General features: G+C 40.1%; 1 protein-coding gene across 4 annotated transcripts in view; it reads right to left on the bottom strand.

The window, feature by feature from the left end:
• CDC42SE2 (CDC42 small effector 2) overlaps positions 1 to 18,791 on the bottom strand; it is an 83,645-nt gene extending 64,854 nt beyond the window's left edge. The window contains exons 1-3 of one of the 4 annotated variants that reach the window (XM_041399631.1): positions 18,475 to 18,791; positions 17,575 to 17,640; positions 3,667 to 3,749 (exon numbers count right to left, since the gene is read on the bottom strand). The gene's annotated coding sequence lies outside the window, so the exon portion shown is untranslated. Of the gene's footprint in view, positions 1 to 3,666; positions 3,750 to 17,574; positions 17,641 to 17,716; positions 17,836 to 18,107; positions 18,193 to 18,474 lie in introns of those variants that run through there. The other 3 variants (XM_041399635.1, XM_041399634.1, XM_041399636.1) reach the window with 3 other exon arrangements.
• Between the last annotated feature and the right edge of the window lie 5,170 nt (positions 18,792 to 23,961).

The following is a 23,961-nucleotide window of genomic DNA, read 5'->3' as shown; positions in this document are numbered from 1 at the left end:
ACAGTCAGATACAAATACAGATGGTAGAGTTAACAGTAATGGAAGGGTTGCACAAAAGGGCATCTGAAATGGAGTAACAGAAGGACAGTTTTCTACCTGTGTTACTTTAATTATTCTACAGGATTAATATGATTATATGAATGTAGAAGTTAAAGGTAGTTAAGCTATACTGAAAAACAAAAGTCCTTCATGAAATAAAATGTTGAGAACCAACATCTTATGTGAGTTTCTTTCCTTTCCCTTAGAGTAAAAAGCATGGAATTAAATTTCAATTATGTAAATCAACTAAAATTTCTCTTTATGGCATTGCTCCAAATTAATGAATCAATTTTTAAACTGAAAATTAGAATCATAGAGAATTAATGAAAGTGTGGTGGATGAAGTCTAAACATTTCCTTACTCAGGAAACTAAAATCTTGCACAGAAAAGCCAGCCCAAAGACCCAATTTGAAACCATATACTAAAAAAGCAAGGAAACATAATGGAGAATTTGAAGATATGTGTTTTTCCTATGGCAGCATCAAGATGCGTGCCCAACATACAAACAGTCCACCAGCATTTTAGGGTAATGACTTCTGGATGCAGAGGGTAATGCAGCAATGTTGCACCAGCTTTTAGTTCTAGACATGAATGGAACAAAGGCTTCCTTAAGTCCAAACTTAAGTAATTTACAGTTTTGACACTACCTTCACAAGAGAGGAGTTTTTTCGCATCTTTTCCCCCTCCCCAGTATTCTAGAACTTTAGTGAATTAACAATAAGAGAACAGAAAAATTGAGAAAAACACATTTTCGGGGTTGTTTTGTTTTTTTTTTTCAGATTGTTCTGAGTTTTCTCTTAACAGCTGGAAAGTGTATGTTTAAGAGTATCATAAGGCCAGATGAAAAATATACTAAGTATGAAGAAGAGCCACAAGCCTAAATACTTCTACTTCACATGACTGGAAGTACTTCCACAAAGCACATGGTCTGAGTCATGAGACAAAAGCCCTGGCATCTGAACAAAGTCCACCACACAACTGCAGTGAAGCAGGGAAAGGAAAAGTTGCAGGGTTCTAGGCAAAGAGGCAGCAGGAAATGGCACTAGAGCACTGTCCATCACTACCTTATACACTTTCAATTTCTGAACCTCAAAAACTTAAGAAAAATGAAGAAAAATATTAGGATCTAAGGCTTCTTTTTTTTTCTTTTTTTTTTTTTTTCTTTTTTAATCTGGTTATATCTGGTTATATATATTTTAAGGTTTTTATTTAGATTTTACCATCACCAACTTCATAGCTGCCAGCAAGGCAAGCCAGGAAGGTTGCACTTCCTGATCTATGATTGAAGCTTCCTGCAGACACTCCTGGAGCTTGTACAGAAAGGCCAGCCAACAGGTTGGGAACACCCACTGCACTTCACTTGCTTCTGGCACAAGAATGAAACACACATATTTTTGCACTGTGAGTTCTCTTTGCTTCCTGTCTGCTCCGGATCCAGTGGGGATCACCACTCACTGAGCCACTGCTCCAGAAGTTCTGCTTCTTCCCCACTTGCCTTCCTGCACCAGTTGTCATCCATTCCTGTGCCCTCCTGCTGCTGCTTAAGGTACAGCCCTTACTTCCCTCTGGTTTAAAATACTGCCATTCTTTTCCTCTGAGTCATCTTCTTCAAACAGACATCATCATCATAATAATCTTTTACCTATCTCTATCACCCCTACACATGCTACCCAACCACCTGCCTTCCTTCTTCCATCACTTTCACAGGACAGTATTTTCCTGGTTGTGAATTTTTTGGGGGTTGGCAGTTTATAAGACTACTTAAAAATTATCTTAGGGTTGGGCCAGTCACTACGATTGGGCTACCACTTCTTTCTCTCTCCCCTTTCCTGACTGAGTCAGAAGGACAGAGATTCCCCATCTACACAGCCCATTCTCATTCTGCAGTAAAACATTTTTTCACATGGTGGGCACATGAAACATCTGGGAATGCCCCTGAGTCCCAGCAGCAAGCAGCAGGCCAGAGGAGGAGCTGCAGGGTCAGCGACAGAGACTGCAGCTCCTGCTCCCAGTGTGAGATGCCATTTACACATCAGTTTCTCATGCTAATTATACGATCACCTTTCTGTCACATGCTTCTCCAGGGTAAATTCCTGCGCAGATTTTATTCCCCAGACTCCCAGGCAGAAACGTTTGACAAGTAGTAGTGAAATCAGAGCTAAAAAGATCAGATGATAATGGAAAGGAAGTGCACAACATGAAGGATAAGCCCAAACATGTCTGGTATCGTCAGTCATACTGAATAGACTTCAGAGTGTTCAAAGGAACTTGGGGGAAGGGAGACAGAAAGAATGAAACAGAAAATGTAACACTGACCAGTATCTTAAAATGTAAAATGTACTTTTACCAGTATTTAAACAAAATTCAACATACTTTGAGCATTTTTAGGGTAAAGCATCAACTTTTACTGGCACTTGAATTACATACTACATGAATGGTTATTAGAAGCAGAGAGTAAGGTAAAACAGAAAGACACTTAGTTCCTGAAAAAGAAATTAACAACAAAGCCTGCAAAACACTATATGGAGAGTTTTTGCAATATATTCCACAAGTTGCATCTCTTTCTAAGGAAACAACATGTATAAGAGATATTTATGTACATTTCCTAAGGTACTGATATCCTACAGAATTCTTTTCCACCCAGTTCATTTGGACATTTAGAAGTAGTAAAATATGAAAACAGTAAAGAAAAATATTAAATGAGACAAGCATCTAAAATTGAAATTGCTACATAGAATTGAGGTCCATAAGAAATCAGTAGTAGTTTTAGGGTTTAAGTGTTTCATTGGTATTCGTTTAATCCACAGCAATTGGATTTATGTGCCTACACAAATGTGATACAATCATTATCAATGGGAGATACTTGATTCCTATCAAATAGGAATAGATCTATCTGAGAATTTTGGTGGAGAAAAATTCAGGTAATTAAAACTACTGGGCATTCCTACATACTATTTAACACTACACCAAAGCATATGTACTTGAATTAAAAACTAGAAAGTAGCGAATTAAAGTTCGATGGATCCTTAAAATCAGAGCAACTCAGGATAAACAACACTGTAATATATAGAGCTGCAAACTAAATTATTAAAGCCATGAAAGTTATTACACAAAGAAAAGTATTTTATATAAGAATTAAGTATTGGAGATCTATTTAGAAGCCTTAGTTGAAACAAAGGATGTGATATGAGAAATACATGTAATTAGCAAATCCATCAAGAATTTTCCTTAATAAGAATATTGGGAAAAGAAATGGAAGTGTATGTGGCTGCACATATCATGAATACCAGAGTCTGTTGGGGCAACAAGACAATAGTTTGTCAAAAATAGTTCATTAAATTTATTGAGCATTACAAAGTACCTGGACCTCCTATCATATTAGATATGAACATTAATATATTTTTATTATGAGCACAGAGAACACTTGAATGTCCTAAGTCTGTTGGACTTCTTATCAGGGCCTTCTTAGAGCTCGCAAGAGGTGCCATGAAACCACATTCAATCTTAGTAAAGTTAAAATCTATATCATGTTTTTATGGTTTTGGTACTACAATGAGTATTTGTAGATCTGTCATACACATTTGCATCAACATTTAAAGTGAATAGTAAACTCAAAGTATTGCCTACCTGAATTTCCCAACTTCTGTTATTTTCTTTAAGCAGCAAGTTATTCAGTGAAGATATCCCCAATTCTACAGAGCGATGAAAAACTGAAAAAAACAGAATTAAGTTACTATCTGTTACAGCACCTAATCCAAACTATTTACAGTGAAGAGCAATGTAACTTCGTGGTTCCAGGAAAAAAAACAGCTACCAAGAGGGAGAGTCAGGAGCTCCTCCAAGGCTTCTCCTTTGCAAAGCACTGCAGGTGTCAGAATGACTGAGCTACTTCCACTTGTGAATGATTTAAAGGATTATGGCTACCTTGTTTACAGCACTGCAGAAAGAAACTTTCACTGACTTGTGTACTCCCTCTTAATCCTTATATCCCAGTATGTTTACACACTGTTTAAAATACATAAGTAATTTATATATATATATACATATGCTTGACATAGTTAAATGAAGTAAATAAGGAACACGGGTACAAAAGCAGTACCTACTTAGTTTTACTGCTACCTTTGCCAGGGTCAGACTTTTACATTAGCAGGGATGTGTGGAAATTGTATGTAGGTTGCAACATTACTTTTGCAAGATTATAGCTAGGTAACCTTTCTTAGTGATCAGATTTCAAATTACTGGCAACACCAGGTCGTTCAGGGAATAACTGTTTTGTTACTAGTTCCCAATAAAAACACGTAACATGGCAGTGAAATCCCATGAAGTGTGTGAGGTTTAGCCAACAAGTTTGTTACTGAATCACATCCTTGACATCAGCTGCTGAGTTCAGCAGCTCTCAGTTAAAGGAAGGACGGATTACAAGTACTGCAGGCAGTAACAGAAAGGAAACACATTCGTAAGAGCTCGCTCTGAGTGACAAGAAGAATCACTGCTACTTGAAGCAGCAGGAGAATATTTAGTGCTGTTAAACCTCTATTCAAAAAAACTCAACCCAAACAAACCAGAACACCCTGGTATTCACAGAGCACCCATCTGCAATGATATCATGAAAGCACTGATATATCAGAAATGGGTTTCAAAACAGACAGAAGACATGAGGAAAGCTGAAAACACCAAACAATCTAATTCACCTTCAAATATGTATATAAAAATAAGGTAAATGTGGTAGTAAATTAAATTTTGCACATTTCCTGTGTTAGGGCAGTGTTTTGCAGATTTTATTAAAATAATCAAAACAGAGCAAAACAATCCCCCAGATAAAAAGTTCTACTTCCCTACTACACCTGAGATCCCCAATGTTTTAGCCTTGATGCTCTATGCATCTAGGCATTTGCTTGCTGACTTCTGCTGGGGGCTTTTTTATCATATCTCAGCCCTTCCTTGCCCACACACTAGGAAACCAAATCTTCTCTTTCTTCTCAGACTGAAATAAAACAGATTTAAAAAGTAAAATTAAGGGGTTTTTATCTTTACCCATGTAGTTTTCAGAAAAGATTGTCAGAGAAATTATGGACTAGAAATGAAGAGCTAAGGCAGACGAGAGCAGGTATAACAGACTATAAATGCAGAAAAATAGCTAATGAAAAGGAAAATGTTGTGAAGGAAAAGGGGAAAGGGGTAAACTTGTCTGCACAGCATTGCATGTCAAGAGCTGTGAAAGTCCAATATGAAGCAAATAAAATCCTTGAAGCCAAAAAGGCAATCATGTCTTTTTAGAGTGGATGTCAACCTTATAACAGAAATGTCATTGAAATTTAGCTACCTTCTAGTTTAAGACTCTGCGGACAATATCTGATACATAGCTAGGACAAACAACCCATTTAGCTGCAGTTAAACACAGATCTCCTCACTCAAATGCAATGCAATGGAAAGCAAAGTGGAGAAAGATTCATATTAGTAAATTTCACTGAGAGAAAACTGCATTATGAGAAATTAGCAAAAAGAACACATTAATAGCACACATAACATCCTCAGCATGTATAGACTAATTCTGTATAAACAATTTAAATATGTAATAACATTTATACAAATAAGGTAACAGTAGATATAAGAATATCTATATTTACAATCTCTAAGCCAAATGTCTTCCTCCACCCTTCTCTCTAAAGAAAAAAATACTTAAAGACTTTCCTAAACTTCAGCATTTTAAATCTAGGGCCATGCTGTAAGAGCAGCAGGAGAGAACAATGTACAATAACATCTTAAAAAGTCAGTCAGAAATGAGATGATCTGGACCAGCGGCTGTAAGTCATCACGTCACAGCTATTTAGAATCCCAGATGTATGAATCCTGGAGGCTAAACATACATCCTAATGGATAATTTAATTAACAAAATCATTGCTATAAATGGTAGACTTTTGGCTTGAAAGGCTATTATATGACAGCAGAGTGGAAAAAGTAGCTGTTTGCAGGTACTGCCAAGGCACACTACTTATCCAGCTGTGCCAACTTTCTATTAATTCTGGACAGCTTACTGCAGACTTGCCTACATCACATCCATTAAAAAAGCCAGTTATAACAAGCGTTTGTCTAAGTGCTATCATTTTTGTCAGAATTTGAAGCTGTATGCTTCTCTGAAGCCTTGCTTTCAGGCCTGTATTTCTACATAATAATTACCTTACTGATTTAACCAGTTACAAAAAATCACTAATGTGATCACAGGTCACACTAACAGGTGACTTCATTGTCATCCTGATATTATCTGCTCAGATGATTTCTTATTTTACTTAGTGAATCCCAGCTTACATTTGCCTTTTATGAAGCGTTCACTAAAAATCCTGTGTATGAAAACAAAGATGACAAAAGCCAAATCAATACGGCTGAAAAAATGAGACATGGGTGCCCTTAAAAAAGTGAAATGTATCTATTAGTACAGTGCTTCTACTGAAGAGAGACACCATTTTAGAGAACCTCAATGCCAAAGAAGTATATTTTAGTATACTTCTATAATATAGTAAAACAGCTATAAAAGCATCATAAGCATCAACAGAATTGAGAAAATTAATACTGCTATTCCTAAGTACCAAATTCAGAGAGTAAAATCATTACTGTAGCTCCATGCATTTTCTAAATTGTTTTCTGATTATACAAAGCAGGTTGAAATTTGATACAGAACCTGAAAACACAACACATGTACACTGTAAACTTTAAAGATGTATTCATACCATAAAGAAAAATATTTTCTAAGCTAAAGAGCCTGTGAATTTACAACACATGAACAGGCAGTCTGCAAACATTCAGTCCTATCTGCTGGAAGGAAAAAACAGTGAACTTCAGCAGTTTCACTGTTTTATCCATTAGAAAATCAAAATCTAAAGTCTGCATTTGGTTTCACTGTCTTCATTTGGAACTTTTTCATCATTTTGAAAGTTCTTAAAAACAAAAATGGAAAAAATCCCAGTGATTTATCTTGCACCTCAGTAATTTTTATCTCCGTAGACAAACACCATATATACACACAGATTTAAAATTGTCATTCTGTTCTAGTCAAAGGAAAAGTTACATACATACAGAAAATTACAGACAACCCATAGAGCATATCTTATTATTTCACTATGAAGCCTGTAATTGGTACAGCAATTAATTACACAGAACAATAATGAATGGAGTCAGTGAAACATCAGTGAGTTTAGACTTGTACATATTTAGCACCAAAAGAGACATACAGTATATAATGTAAGTTGAAAAAAATTGTGAAGGTTCATTTCAGTTTCTCCCATTCCTATCACAGGGATATAAATCTCAAAAACAGAGTTCCTTAGTAGAGATGGAGTCTACACTTAAGGTATGTCTTTAGGAGAAAGACACTGTTTCTTTAGGAGAAAGATACTTCTATTCAGCAATTTAGCCCTACAAGAGGACTTGGGACAGTAGCCCACTTAACCTCACCTCAAAATGCCTTTTCCTCACCTCAAATATTGTTCTCAAGAGATCCTTAGAAGACAGTGACACCAAGACATTTCAATACTTTGTAATGTTTGCATTTATCTTGGTTGGCCTCCAGAAAGCCTCCCAAGTAAGAAGAAAAAAAAAGGCAAATAATTCTCCCAGGAACTAGTAGGTGTCAGACACCCAGAAGACAAGTGTCCAGGTCATGTTTGGCTGTACGGGCATCAAGCTTTCCTATTTCTCCTCTTCCTAATGAAATTCCTTGTCTCAGAGACACACATGCCTACTTCAGAAGATGAACACATAACACTGTATGAACACACTAGGGAGAAGACTGAAAGGTGCTTTGGGATCAGAAGCAGAAAGTGCAGAAATTCAGGTATATAAAGGGTGAAACCTTGTATTTCACTTTAATTAGACACATTGAATTTTGAGTATGGAGAAACTCAGTATGTATGAAAAAGTTTGAGAGGCTAAACCTTTCTAAAGTGAAAGAAGAAGTACCTATGTAATAATATTTCTTTCTCAAGATTATTTTACTATGGTAAAGGCTTTTATTTTTTTCTAAACAGTGGGAGGAAGATGTATTTAGTAGCATGCTTTTAGAGCAGGTACTCTGTTTTCACACCTGCCAATACAGACTTTGAAAACCTGACATGACTAACTTCACTGATTCATCAGATAAAAGATGTAGTTTACTTGAATTTTTTCTTTGAAATCTAATATGAAAAATCTGTCTGCTTTAAATCACCCAGGTGACAATCAATCTGTGTGGTACTATATATCCTGTACATCACAGAAGTAGACAGGTCAAGGGAATGATGGAATGAAAAAAAATCACACCCAAAACTACAACAGCTCTCTGTCTGAAGTCCTACTGACCCTCAAGTTTTTGTCTTTTAAAGAGCTTTAAAAGGAGATAAAGCTCTACTTAGACTAGACTAGAGTCTAGTCCATGGTAAGTATCTTTCTCCTCAAAATGCAAAAAAGGACCTAGCAAGTCACTAGATATACAAATGACTACACTGCGTACACAGTGATGTTCAGCCCCCGCAAAAACAGCCTTGAAAAAGCAGCTTATTTTCCTAAGGCAAAGACTGTCAAAGCCATCACTTCCCACACTTGCACTCTCAAAAGAAGGCCTGGCATTTTGAAGGAAAAATATCACAGTAATAAGTGTTATTGCTATGACAAATTGCGTACAACAAGTGAATAGCATTGTAAAAACAAAAAGCACCAAGTAATGTGAATGCACACACAGATGGCTGAGATCTCCAGATGACCTCCCAAGAACAGTCTGAATGTTCACGTCACGCCAGGCTAATAATAATAACTCTGCTCTACTGGTGGAAAAGGCAGCTCTGGTGAACCTCCTGATTCATCTGAACTCTAATGCAGCAAGAGCATCTCAACTCCCCACCCTTCTTGGCTGTTTTGCTATAAGGTTTGCCTATGCAGTGAAAAAGTTAAAAAGCCCAGCCTCTCAGGCCATCTAAGCATAAGTCATAATGACTTGGTCTGCATTTTGAACCTGTATCAGTGCTTATAATTCTCAATAGCAGTGGGTCAATATTTTTAAACTAGTAGGTTATTGCAAATAATTAAAATTTCATAGAACCATATGATGTGCTGAACTGAAAGGGAGCCACAGGGATCATCATCCCCCTCCTGGCCCTGCACATGACAGCCTCCAGAGTCACACCATGTGCCCAAGAGCATTGTCCAAACACTTCTGCACTCCGTCAGGCTTGGTGCTGTGACCACTTCCTGAGGGAGCCTTTTCCAGGAACAAAACACACTCTGGGTAAAAAACCTGTTCCTAATATCCAACTTAAACCTCTCCTAGCACAGTAGCTTCATACCATTCCCTCGGGTCCTGACACTGGTCATCTCAGAGATCAACGCTGCTCCTCTTCCACACACAAGGAAGTTGTAGACTGTGATGAGGTCTCTGCCTCTCCTGTCTCCTCCAGGCTCAGCAAACTCAGTGACCTCAGTCACATTTTGTATGGCTTCCCCTCTACATCCTTCACAGTCTTCACTGTTCTGTTTTCAGGCTTGAGACAATCAATGTGGGGAAAATGGGGAATGGGGAATATAAATCATTCTTCATCCAAGTCTTCAATTTTTCCAAGTTTATTTAGACTACAGTAACAAAGAGACAAGAAAAGTCAGCTTCAACTTTTCTCTTGTCCACTTTTCCTACAAATTCATAGGCATTTTTAAGTTTACCTGTAATCAGCACTAAGGGCAATTAAGAATCAGTTTCAGAACAGAACACAGTTCTTCTTTATTAAAAAAAAAAAAAAAAAAAAAACTAAACTAGCACTGATGATACTTCAGAACTAATTCTGTATCCGAGAAAACAACTGCAAGTACAAAAGAATCCAAATATGCTTATCCAAAATCAAGAAATAAACATTCACAATGCTTTGGCAGAAATCACCAGGACATGCACTATTAGTAGGAAGTGTTCTGGGTAGATATCTCTAGCTGTAACACAGTGACTTTTAAGTCTATCCTTAAGTTCTCAGAGAGGGAGCAAAAAAATTGTGGAGCTTCTTTCCTAGTTTACAAGATCATCATATGCCATTTTCTGAACAGAAAGAAGATTCCAATAATATTTTATTATTTCAGTAGATTTGTTTCAGAAACACACATACACACACATAGAAAAAAAAATTAAAAATCAGACAATAGGGGCTTTTCATTCCATCATATTACTTTGTTTTTAGTTAAGCAAAGAACATAGAGTCAAAGAACACGCATGTCAAAGAACAAGCAGTGCTAGTGCCACTGAGCATATGTAATATTAACAGATTCTGTTAATGCAGATTCCAACTTTAGCCTTCCTCCCACATGCACACACGCACATTACCATGGTGATCTGCAAAATCTGCTGCCTGGGACTTCAGAACAGTACAACATTTGACCTCAGCATCTTTGAATAGATGCAAACACAAATTAAGTTACATTTTAAAAGACATTAAGTCACAAATAGTTTGATAAAATTGTCTGTACAGAAGAAAACTGACAAAAATATCTAAATATGATCTCAACCAGAAGAAAAAAAGCAACAAAGCTTTCAGATCACACCTTCTGTCCTTGAAAGAAAAATAACAAAGTTTAAGAATTTGAAAAAAGGGGTAGCATATATACAGTATAAAAACCATAATCTAGAATCACCCATTACGTCTGTGAATATTTGAGTACCTATCTGATCTGTGGAAGTGTCTCTTTCAGAACAACATATTTTCTTTAACAGAATTCTTAATTTGCATATTATTTCACTGAAATGCACACTTGTTTGAACTGTCATAGGTCTGTGCCTCCTGTGAGTTTCTCCCAAGCTGGATCACTCTTGATGCAGTCTCCTTTTATCTATTACAATTTTCAACTGAACTAAATAATAACGAAATAATCTTAAGAAATAAGGATCATCTTACTGTGAATACATATATATCCTGACAACACAGAGGACAAAGGACTGGGAGCACAGGTGACAATTGTGCCCCAACCAAATAATAAATACGTTAAAAACCAAATCCACCACAACCGCCCGTATCTGTATTTTTCTGTATATAAACTGATAATGCTCACACTTTGTTTTGTAAGCACCTCTGGATACAAGTATCTGCAATTCCACTGAAGAAATACAAGAAATACAATTCTGGCTGGCTGATTGCTGGTATCACTCTCACAAATGCATTCTAGCAGAGATGCAGCTGATTTGCTTTGCAGACTTTAAATTGTAACGAATTTAGGATCCCAGTGAAAGCTTCACCACTAATTTAATCACAGCCAGGGTTTGACCTGCAATGCTTAGAGCTGAAAGGAGTCACCACTCCTGCTGTCTTCCTGGGAAAGGCCTGCTCTAAGTGGAAGCACCACTTAGCAATCATTCATGGAAAGTAAATGCACCAGTGCAGGGATTTAGAGGCTCTTCTACAGAGAAAGCTTACAGGAAGCTTGGATACAGCAGACCCTAGAGGATGGTCCACATGTGAAACTGTCTATACTGATATACTGCCCCTTCAAATTCACCTCAATGTAGTCTCAAGTTGAACTAAGATTTTTGAAGAGTACCACAAAGCTTAGAAGAAAACCAGGTACATTTATAAGAAATAGCAGAGCTGAACACACCTAGATTTATCCTTTAAAAAAAGTCCCTATTTCAACACTAAAATAAATACTTGATTATGTAGCAAACCCTGGCTGTACCAGTGACATGCTCCTACTGTGAGCACATCATCTAAGCATTTGTGCAAGGTGGATTTTTGATAGGACAAAACCAACCAACCAAAAAGAAATAAAATAACAGAATGCATCAAAGCTTAGTTTTCTATTACCTCAGCAAATTATTCCTCACATATGCTTGAGGACAAAACCAGCAAAAACAGATGAGCAAGGAAGGAGTGCATGAAATACCATGGTGTTATTTGGTGAAGACTGCTCTCTGCTCCCATTTTCCTCCCCTTAAAAATCAGATGTTACTTAAAACACACATTTTAAGCCTTTCTTCCAGTCCACTGTAGCCTAACTTTTTTGAACATGTCTACACCAAATAAAATGGGTAAACTCCTATTTCTGAAATAGTTGTACTTAATTTTGGCTGGAGAAAACAGCTTCTACTGTATCTCAAAATCTATTTATATCATTCAAGTGAACAGGACTACTAAACTTGAAACTACATTCTCACATCAATTTTAGGTTTTTTTAACTATATCAAGGCAGAACAAACCTTATAAAACTCAGCTTACTAGTGCAAATATACCAGGGCAAGATACCATTCACTTGAAGGGTTAAGAGAAGAAATAGGTAGTTGAGCTCAAGTGAAAAATTGTTCTCAGGAAGCTTTAAAGGAGTAGGTGGAATTATTTAGCAACTGGTGTTTGATGCTAATAGCTGCATCACATGGGGCCAATTAAAAGAGGTGTTATCAGACAGCACAAGACTTACTGAATATGAGCTGTAAGATAAAAGCAACCAAAAAAGGTAACAAGACACTTTCTGCATATAATATTTCAGTACTAAGCAGCATGACTGTTTTGACAAGGAAGCCAGCTGAAAATTAGAAAAGTCCTATTTTTGCAAGAGATTTAAACAGTTGTTCTCCAAATTCAGTGAGTGAGTACAAAAAAGATGATTAAAGGCCCCATTCCAAAAATGAAGCACGGGAAAAGTATATCAAGCCCATACAAAGACAAGCCAGAACTTTAAAACAGAAATGGTACTAAACTTAAGACAGAATTCACAAACCTCAGTTTGAAGGCACTCATTTTTTGTATGAGGACAATTGGGATTTTAACTGGGGAGGCTTTGGTAACAACACACTCTCTATTCTGTGAAAAGAAAGTTTTGAAAGGAAACATTTTTGGACTCTTTGTAATAACTGATAAAGTTCAAGGCACACACAGTTAGAAAAAAACCAGGTTGAGTTGTACAGCGATTTGTGAAAAAGTACAAGATACCAAAACATCCAGCGAACCATGATGCAGTCTGTAATCAGTTGCTTGGTTCATGCACCGTTTTGCCCTTGTACTGTTCATATATTGATAAAACAAACAGCTCTCTCTTTTAGCCTAAATGGATAGAGATACTTACAGTTTTTTATCCGTTTGCCTAAAGTGCAACTCAAAGCATTCCAACTGTTTAGCTGTGAGAAGTTACTAGATCAGAGAGGTCATCTCCATGTGCAATACTGTCCCAGCATTACAAGCCCCTTACTGTTTAGATCAAAGTTTCTCCTTTTCTATGAAGATGAACCGCAATTTCTCCTCCAGCACCTCTTCCCCAACACAGAGGCACTGGTTTATGCAATGCAAACAAACCTCATCACAGGCCAGCATATGTCTGCTACAATTTATGTATGGCGGGGAAAGGATTCAAACTCTGTCCAGTGAAGAACTGAGGTAACTGTTTTCTAATAACTGTGGTATCAGATCAAGGGCTCAGGTAACTGCAATTCAATAGACCTCTGACATGACTAGATGTCAGCCTATAACATGATCCCTACTTTCAACATCAGCAAAATATGTAAACCCTTGAACACAACAGAGACCCATTTCAGTTGTTTGTTGAATATAGCTTAGCCATAACACAGAAGCAAGCTGTGTATAGCAGCTTGTATTGTATAGCAGTGTAGCAGTTCCTAGCTCTTCAGGCAGTGCAATTATCAGAAGCTTGCTTTCTCCCATGCACCACTCATGCACTAACGCACGTGCGGACAGAAGGTACCACAGAATCACTAAATATGCTGAGCTGGAAGGACCCCCAAGGATAACCAAGTCCAACTCCTAGCCCTGCACAAGACATCTCCAAGAGTCACAGTAGCAGCTCTCCCTCTGATGTCTCACAACAAATATTGCAAATCTGATTGGACAAAAAACTAAATAAATTAGAAGAGGAAATTAATATAGGTCAGTTATGTTTCAGGAAGAAGCCTGCAAAACCTGCTGACAATTTCATTTACACATTACGTCTTCCTCCTTACACCCTCTTCCTAAGCCATTCTGTTAATGTGATACTGACAAAGAATATGTAAGACTGCTCTGAAGTAGGTCTGCATGCCCTTAACTTTGCCTTCTATATGGACAGGACAGCTCCTCTTCCCCTTGTTGTTGAGGTAAAGCAGTCAACTGAAACTACTGCTCCTCTTACGACTACCCTTAGTCTAGTAATTTCATCTCACACATCCACTTCTAAGCACACACAAAACATTCCATTTGAGGAAGACCAAAAGAGTCCTCAGGCAGTTACCCATCTATGTAACGGGCATTGAGCCAACACCTTCTTGTAGGATGCTCACCAGCCTAATTTTCCTACATTCACTTTGCTACTAAAAGGCAGCTTTCTTGCTGCTAAACTTCCTGTTCAATCTGCCCTTTATGTGAAGCCCCCACTTAAACATGTTCACTGCAGCTGTTTGATTGCTCTTTTACCCACGTTCAATTGTTTCAGGTTGCCTCTTCCTTGAATTCATCATCATTTCTTATCATTGCTAATCATACAATAAAATGAGACACTCATCACACAAGACAGACTTGCTTCATCAAAATAACATGAAACCTTTAAGTGACTGTGAATACTCAAGAGCCTCTCTTCAGATCAACTGATTTTCTTTAAAGAAAAATTAATCCAATCCACCCATCTCAAGATTAGCATCCTTCAGAGCAGCATTCCTCCTCCCCCTCTCTCCTTCATTTTCCTCCTAGACTTGGCTACAGAAAAGAACACCATGTGACTGCTTTTCTAATGCATCTACATCCAGTCTACTCAAAAAATAAAATAATTTATTTGTGCAGTAATATACACTTTGCTTCGGTACTTTTTAACACAAAAGTAATACAGCAGCTATAATATAAAAAATAACTCCTTCATGTCAACCCTTGCTAAGTAGACTTTGAGCATCGATAAAAATGGATTGGGAGATAGGCATTCATGTTTCAGCAGTCAATTGTCTACAGTTCTTCAGAACAAATTAGAAAGCAATTCCTGCACTTTTAAAGTACGAAAACAGTGACAAACACTTTCACAACACCCTAAGTTCCTCAAAAACTCTTAGTCACTACACAATACAAGGCCGGTATTAAAGCTAGGAGACAGAAGACAGCTAATATTAAACAGTTGTGGTAGCAACAAACACATCTTAATGAACATGGCATCAGGAACAAGGGCCATGCTAGCCTTCATCCACTTTCTCTATCTACATGCACACAGAGGCGTAGAACGAGAAACACACACCCAGGGCTAAGGCGGTGACCAAAGATAAGTGTTTACATATGTTTACGTAAGGCAGCAGTCTGTAATGCTTGCTAGACTCATAGGTAGGAAACACTTGTATTGCACTAATTAAGTGCATGATAAACTGCTATTCACTACCTGGACTGAGGCTGCCAAGTGTAATCAAGAGCTGCAACTGAGTTGCTGAAAACTGATTTAAATAGGCAAAGTGTATCACTCAAAAGTGAAAATTAGTCTCCTTTGAATTCTATACAAGCACTCACTGACACTGACCAGAGCCCAGGGGGTTTCTAAAATGAAACATGACAGAGTATGCAAAACAGACTGGCACAAGATTTTCCTTAGCAGTATGGTATGCTAAGTTTACATTTAATTTGTCAAACTAAGTTCACTGAAAATAAAGTAACAACAATAAAAAAATTCAACAGGAGCAGTATCTCAAGGGAGTACTTCAACACCAGGGTTCTTTTTTTCCATTATTGAGTCATTTAATTCCACATTCTTCATGCCTAAAAGGTAGGTCTATAAATCACATTAAGCAGAGCAAGTATCTCAGTGATATTCCTAATAGTTTGGAAAAATAATCCTGAACTTCAGGAAACTGTTACCTCAAAGATATAGCACAGAATAAAATATGTTCTCCTTGTCAGTGGTGTAAAGGAAAAAGTATTTTCTCTAACAATGCACTGTATTTCTAGGCAGGAGGAACTCAACAGGCAAAAAAAGAAGCCCCTTCACCCCCACCTCAGGGTCAAAAGGTCTGGAACAAGTATCTTCAGAGTTTGTGCAAGCTTGCTCAAGTTAATGGGTGTTACATGGACTCCTCTGCAGTGGACAATCAATTACAGCAACAACTTTTGATTAGCACCATTCTACCACCAACCACCATTACTCCTAGAAAAGCAACTTCTTGTTGGGCAAAGAGATGAAATGAGACATATAATCCTTCTTGTTTATTGTAACAACTCTATGGCACACGATCTGATTTTTCGAAACCATTTTAGGGTTAATATTTTATCACTGCAATGAAACGTCTGATATACAGGTTAAACAAGGCACAGTAAAATATACAGAAAGAAAGTTGGAATACATACTCAATTTCTCATCTCCTTTTCCTTTTTCTGAATCAAGTAAACTTTTTTTTTTTTTTTTTTTTTTACCTGATGAGGTATTTGAAACATTTCTGTCTTTTCCCTATTGTGATCAGCCACTGTGTCAAGACCTGCCATAGACCACCACACTGCACACCAAGCCACCACAAAACTTCCAAAATACTCACAGCGTCAGAATTACTAGAAGGCTTCAAAATAAATTAATTTTGTATGGTTATACTACAGCACAAGTAAATTGACAATTATTTTTTTGCAAAACAGAACAAAAGATAGTTTAACTGTAACATTTCTGTACAAGCTACATAGAACAACAGTTTTAGAGTTCTTTGCTCCTCTGGAGCACAAATGCCATATAACATTATATGGACTGTGTGATGTCATTTGTAAACTATACAATTCTGGCCTAGATATAGAGAAAATTCACCAGGAAGTGTCTTAAACACGGAATAATTCATACTTGTTAGCAAAATCAGTTATATCCAGGTTCCAGCTTCTCACTCAAGCTGATGGGAAAACCCAAATTTAAAAGAGCAGTGATAATAGCTATTGACATACAATGAAGTTTATGTATATACTAAATTTATACAGTGAATTATTTCATTGCTTGTTTGATCTGCTACTTATTTCATTAGTGGCTGTAGTCATTTGCTTGATCACTTCCTGCAATTTCATCTACAACAGTCCTTTTCACACCTCAAAAAACACCATTATTACAGTAGAAATTTAATATTTAACTACTTCTTTCAAAAATGCATCTATATTTTAACACTATAAAAAAACAGCTCAGAAATGTACCTACACCTTCAACGAGCTGCTATTAATCAGATCACCTAAGTAAAATACTTGACTAAATATGCCTTATGAGTGAGGAAAAAGCAGCATCTAATCCCAGTTATTTCGGTCAAATGTAGGGAAACACAGTAGTATTACGCTTACCGGTATTTAAAATACACTGATTTAAGTCTAAAAGGTGACTGCCAGCCCTGGAGGATTAAGCAAGATCCATCACACTAACACTTAAAGCAGGCACTTAAGGCATCACTTTCTCCCAGATTTTCTTTAATTTTTATGTTTAACCAGTTACTGCAGTCTAGGAGAGACATATATATTCAACAGGCATGGGAAACATCTGCCTAGAGTCTCACTTAAATTATCAAGTTTTTATCTCGCAGACATGAAATAATCACTCCATTCATCAATCCAAGTTCAGAAACAACACTGGAAAACTTACAGTTTAATGCATATCCAGCTTCAGAGTTAAACGTCACAGGGCCTGACGGTCTCCTGGAACGTTCTCCTATGGAAGAGTTGCAATTCTGGTAAGCGAACAGGGTCACACACACGGAGTATCTGCCTGAAAACCACACGCTCACCCCAGCAGACAAGCGCCACATTTCAAACAGGAATGCGCACGAAAGTCATTGCTGTTGCACCCCAGCTCCCTCCTTCCCCTGCCGGGAGGGCCTTACGCTCCTGCCGCGGCCCCGCGGGCTCCGCACGCCGCTCGGGCGCGGATGGGAGGGACGGAGGCATCCCCGCCGCGGCACCCCGCCCTACCCGAGCCCAGGCCCGCTGCCCAGCGCGGCACCTGCCCCACCGCCGCACGCTCGGGAGACGGGGCGCGGGCGAACGGCATTAAAAAAGAGCCAAAAAAACCCTCCCAGCCCACCCGCCAAAACCCTCACAACAAACCAAAAAATAATAAAAAAAAAAACCAAAACCCTCTTTTTTTTTTTTTTTTTTTTTTTTTTTTTAATCGCCCACCATAAAATTTGTGGCTCGCTCCTCTTTGTCCGAGCGTCAAGCGGGATTACGGCTGAGCATCACGCGCCGCGCCCGCGGCACTGCCCGCTCTCGAGGCGGCGCGGCCGGAGCCTCCCCCGCATGGCCCCGCCCAGCACCGGCCCCGCCGCCCCCGGGCACCTCGCTCGGCCCTCGCTCGCCGCTGCCCGGCCGTGGAGCTGGCGCTGCGGGAAACACCGCCGGTCCCAGGCGGCGGCGCAATGCAACCCCCCCCGCCATCGCTGCCAGCGGGCCCCCGGGAAAGGGAGCGGCCGCAGCCCAGCCCACCGGCAGGTACAGGGCAGGGTGGCGAGCGCGGGTATCCCCGCAGCCCTGCCCCGCCACTCACCGCTGCCCACGGCGGCGCCCGCTCCTTTGTGTGCCCGCCGCACCCCGGCACCTCCGTCTCCCGCTGCCGGGCGCCCCGCGCCCCCTCCTCGCCGCGCCGGGGGCGGAGGAGGACGCAGCCGAGATCCGCGGAGGAGGCCGCTACCGCCCGCCGGTCACATGCAGCGGGCAGGCGCGGCGCAGGCTCCCAGCGGCTCCCCGGGAGCCCGGCCGGCAGCGTCCGAGGCGAGCTCGGGGGTGAAGATGGCGACCTCGGCGGCGCGGGGAGGGAATCCCCAGGCCGGCCCGCTCCGCTCCGCGCTGCCGGCTGGGCTGGGCGCGCCGGGGAGGGGAGGGGACAAAGAGCGGCTGCCGCTGCCCGTCAGCGCTATCGCGGTGCCGCCCGCTCCTCCTCCGCCGCCTCCCCGCGGTACAGCCTCCGCCAGCTCCGCAGCGCTCCCTGCCCGGCCCGCTCCCCTCCGCTCCCACCGCCCGCGGCTCGCTGCCCACCGCAGCGGCACCCCAGCGCTGACCCTTCCCTAGCCAAAATGTGCTGGCATCGCCACGGCCTTAAGGAGTAGCGAAAAGCAGGTCACGAAAGCTGGTGTGCTTGTGGTCGGACAAGAAATGGGAAGGGGATTTGTCTTCTTACCCCCAGCTGTTGACAGCAGCCAGCCCACTCTGCGTGTCGGTAAAATTTTAGTGTCCTACATCCCCCGTTCCCCGGCAGTCACTTCAGCTGCTGACAGAGAGGTGGTGAGTCATTATGGGTGCTCCGCACCTGTAGCTGTAGGATTCAAAAATAGGTATGGTGCCACTGCAACTCTCGAAGAGAGCTATCTCTGCTCCGTTCCAACAAATCATACATAGCCTTTAAAAGTGAAAAATAAGGGGAAAATGCTGAAGGTGGCAAGCATGACTCAAATATGAAACACGATGAGCACACAATATCGGGTATTCCTTGCTAGGTGCAGAAGTATGGCTGGAAGCTATACCTGGTGACACTGCATTGCTGCCAAGCCGTGGTTCTTTACAGAGTTAGGCTGCCACCTCTCCTGTGCACAACGTTTCCTGATTTTGCACATCGTGCCACCCATTTGGTGGCATGAGTTAAAGTGAAAAATGTGCCAGATACTTTTTTTTTTATTATTGTCAACATATTTATGGTTTATTATTTCTCCAGGCTATGTTTTTTACAATTTTGGATATTTTTCTGAGAGGGCTTTGTGCCCACCAATATACTTATGTCTAATTCGCCTTCAGAAGGACATAAAGTGAGAAGTGTCTCCATCAGGCATGGTCTGACACTGATCTTCCATTCAAGAGTCAGTCACTGAAAACCAGTTTCAGAACAGTGCAGTTTGTGTTTAGGAGATGAACACCCTTATTTAGAACCCTAGAATCATCAAGGTTGGAAGAGACCTTTATGATTGTCAAGTCCAACCATCAACCCAGCACTACCATTGTAACCCCTGAACCACTGACCCACACCACCCAGCACCAAATCCAGATGCCTCTTAAACACCTCCAGAGATGGTGACTCCACCACCTCCCAGGGCAACCTACTCCAATGCCTGACATGCCCTAACAGTGAAAAAAATTTTCTAATATCTAACCTAATTCTCCTGTCTCAGCTGAAGGCCATTTCCTCTGATCCTCTCACTCCAGACACAGTAGAAGAGACCAACCCACACCTCGCTATAGCCTCCTTTCAGGGAACTGTAGAGAGCAATGAGGTCTCCCCTGGGCTTCCTCATGACTAAAGAAACCCAGCTACATCAGCAGCTCCTTATAAGACATGTTTCCTAGACCCTTCATAAGCCTTGTTGCCGTTTCCTCCAGCAGCTCAATGTCCTTTTTAAAGTGAGTGGCCCAGAACCAGACATGAGGTGCAGCCTCAGCAACGCCAAGTACAAGAGGATGATCCCATCCCTTGTCCTGCTGCCACACTGCTCTTGGTTCACGCCAAGCAAGATGCCACTGGCCTTCTTGGCCACCTGGGCACACTGTGGCTCGCACTGAGCTGGCTGTCAACAAGCACCCCCAAGTCCCTTTTTGCCAAGCATCTGTCTCCCCCAGCCTGTAGTGCTGCAGGGGTTTGCTGAGACCCAATTCAGGACATGGCACTTGGCCTTATTTTATACCTGCAAAGAACAGCTACAATATCTGCTGAAGATTATCATTACTGTTCATTGATTTTACTTCATAAGGATCCTGTTACGTAGAGAAACTATTATTATCTCTGCTTTCAAGATGACAAAGAGACAGTATAACTTGCCTCAGGTCATATATATATAGTATATGGTAAAACCAGAAACTTAAACCAGAATTTTGGTGCAGATCCAGTTAGTTTAAAACCACAAGTTCATTTTTTTCCTCAAGCTCTGTTTCTCAGGACTCCACTCATGAGAAGGAGCAAAGCTATGTTGAAAAAGACATGCTAAAATCAATTTTGTTGAATTTGTGCAGAAAATGATGTGTACTTACATGGAAGTGTTGAGAGTAAGCATATTTACACATAAAACATCAGCAGAAATATCTGGTTTCATAAGCATATGAACCAATAAGGGAAATACCATGCAATGTGTTGTTTCAATATTGTACATCAGGGTATGAGATGTAAGAACTTCCAGTTTTTATTGGTTACATTTTATGCAGGAGCAGGTGAATTGCAGAAGCATCATAAAAACTTTGGCCAAAACTGCTAGCACAGTAATGATATCCTGAAGGACTTCCTACATTAGTAATACCATTGTATTCTAAAGAGTTGTGACATTTTCATCAAGCACTGTGATAACACACAGTTTCAGCTGTTTCCCACAGCAGTTCCTCTCAAGGAACAGAGATATGTCAAGTGCATCCGCAGTCATCTGTGTTGGATGCTTCTGGTACCAGTTCAGAGTTTCGAGCCTCTCCACTGTCATGTGTCGCCACAGACACTGGTGTGCCCATTGTGTTGCCAGCAGCATAAACCTGTAAGATGCCAGCCTTTTCAGACCAGGTCTAGCAGTAGAGTCAGAAGATGTGTCTGCATTGTGAAAGCATATGCCAAATGCTTGTCAGAGGACAGTTGTGTGCCAGGCTTTTGGCAGTAATGGTAAGTGTTCAGCTGCCATCGCTGCTAACAAAGTACTAATCATGGTGTGTGTGAGAATGAACTGTTTATAGAGCCAGCCATGCTTGCAAGTGAACTCAAGCCTTCCAGAACATTGAACTGTGTAGGACAAATATGCTCTGACCAATAGTTTTTATTCTGTTTTATTATGGTTAGTTCCTCAAAAGTGCAGTTATGGTGCCTTCACCACTTTCCAAGTGTCTCTCTCATGTCTTTTGACTAAATACTGACAATTCTCCTGATTCTTTCTTCTGTGACAGTCTTGCCTGTATTACTGACTACTTTTACTAGTTACTTCTCCCATATCCAAAGATAGGCAAGCACTTTATCTTTCAGAATCCTCTTCCTCTCCTGATGTCCTCAGGGCCTCATGCCAAAGCCTGAAAGAAATGGTCGGGCAGAAATAACTCAACATTTATATGAACCTTTCATGATAAATGTCATTCTTCCCACTCTGTGATCCAGAATGTTTGCTAGTTAACACACTAAAATCATTATTGGTATTGATGGTATCTGTGAAAAAGAAAAGATTGATTTTAAAAGGGAAAAATTACCTTATAATTCAAAATTTAAAAATACGTTGTCTGCTTTTTCAAATGAGCAATAAAATGCACACACTAATTGTAACTAAACAGTAGTGTGTGGGTATAACACTCATGAACACAACAGGATTCCTCCATTTCTGATGTAGCCATATACATGTCAGTGAAGATATGTACGAGCAATTAAATGTCATCAAGATAGCTACTCGCTGAGTTCCATTAGCTGACCATAGCTGCATTTCTCACCTGTGGCAACTGTCTACCCTCATACCTTCATAAGGAATTTTTTCATGGAAAGGGTTGTTAAACATTGGAATGTACTGCTCAGGGAGGTAGTGGAGTCACCATCCCTGGAGATGTTCAGGAAACCCCTGGGAGTGGCACTCAGTGCCATGTTCTAGTTAGCGAGGTGGTGATCAGTCAGAGGCTGAACTCCGTGGTGTTCGAGGTATTTTCCAAACTAAATGATTGCTGATTCTGTGATTCATTATGGCAGCTGAGGCAAACTTATATTGTTTTGCAGCTGCCAGAGGCAATGAACCAGCAGTGTGGTCTGTTCCTGTAGGTTAAGAGGCAATGTGTTATGCTCTGATTGCTGGGTTGGTTGCAAGGGTCTGCTTGTGGCCAGTGCAGAAGGAGACTGCAATCACAGCTGCCAGTTTTAAGGGGAGCTCAGCCCAGTGGATGGGGGTGGTGGGGCTGGAGCAGAAAGGCTAACTCCTTGCTTGTCTTCTTTCAGGGTAAAAGGGGAAGCTGCTGAGGGTATTCACTTCCCAGTGTTTCCTCTAATTGGTTCTTCTCTATGAACAAGCCATGGTAAGGAAATAAACTGGTGGTTTTTTTTCCCAGAAAAGGCAGAAGTTTCATCTGGAAGTCCCAACAAACTCTCTTAATCTGTATATTTTGCATCCAAGTCCCTGTATGTGGCTTGATAACTACCTGTATGGAAGCTGATGCACCATGTGTGCTCCCTTAAGGCTTTATAGCTAGTATATGTATTTTTCTGAATTAGATCCAGACAACTGAAACACAGGCTGAGGTGCTCTTTCACCAAGTAGTGTGAGGCAGATTTACTTCTGACAAAAAAAAAAAAAAAATTGTGGGGGGAATGGAAAAGAATGTGTGTCCTCTTGACTCAGTAACTTCTCACTCAACATGTAAAGACCTGAACTTGGCAAAGTGGCTCAGAGCTTTTCTGCATAATAAAATGAAAATCCTTAAACAAAAGAAACTCACCAAATGGAAATCCAATGGGATTTTCTCAGATAATAGTACCTTTCTATCAGAAAGGAACTTTGCTAAGTAGCTGCAGTGATATAGTTGCTTCATTGTGAGCCTGCAATGAAATATCTGCATACATTCATTCATTGTTCTTTTTTTTCTGACAGAAATGAAACTCCATGAACAATAGCAATTTTTACACTTTCAAGAACCTTGATGGTAATTAGGTTTCTAATATATTTTCTGTAACTTCCTTTGGTTTTTATTCTGGCTTTGGATTACTTGTAATTATTTAGCATGCATCTTTGTTTCCTCTTACCCTCTGGTGTGTTTATGTTGCATATTTCTGTGATGTTTGTGCTATGTTTGCACATTGCCCAGTATTAAGCAACTCACAATTTGTTTGGCTTCTCTACTTGCTATTGTGATACAAATTATAAATATTTCCACACTTCTTAAAATCATTATTATTTCTGAAACTCTAGGGATTAACTTTGGTTTCCTCTTCATGAAAATACAGTTTTGCTGGGTTAACCAGAGACTGGGGGCATTCCATTAGGGACAGGAAAGAGCAGGCTTTGCATTTTACAGGCTATGCAACATGCTACTCTAAAAACAGGTAGGATAGTCT

Source organism: Onychostruthus taczanowskii, unplaced genomic scaffold (assembly GCF_017590055.1).
Source record: "Onychostruthus taczanowskii isolate IOZ18803 unplaced genomic scaffold, ASM1759005v1 scaffold167, whole genome shotgun sequence".
Taxonomy (NCBI): Eukaryota; Metazoa; Chordata; class Aves; order Passeriformes; family Passeridae; genus Onychostruthus; species Onychostruthus taczanowskii.
This window is presented reverse-complemented; position numbering and strand designations above follow the sequence as displayed.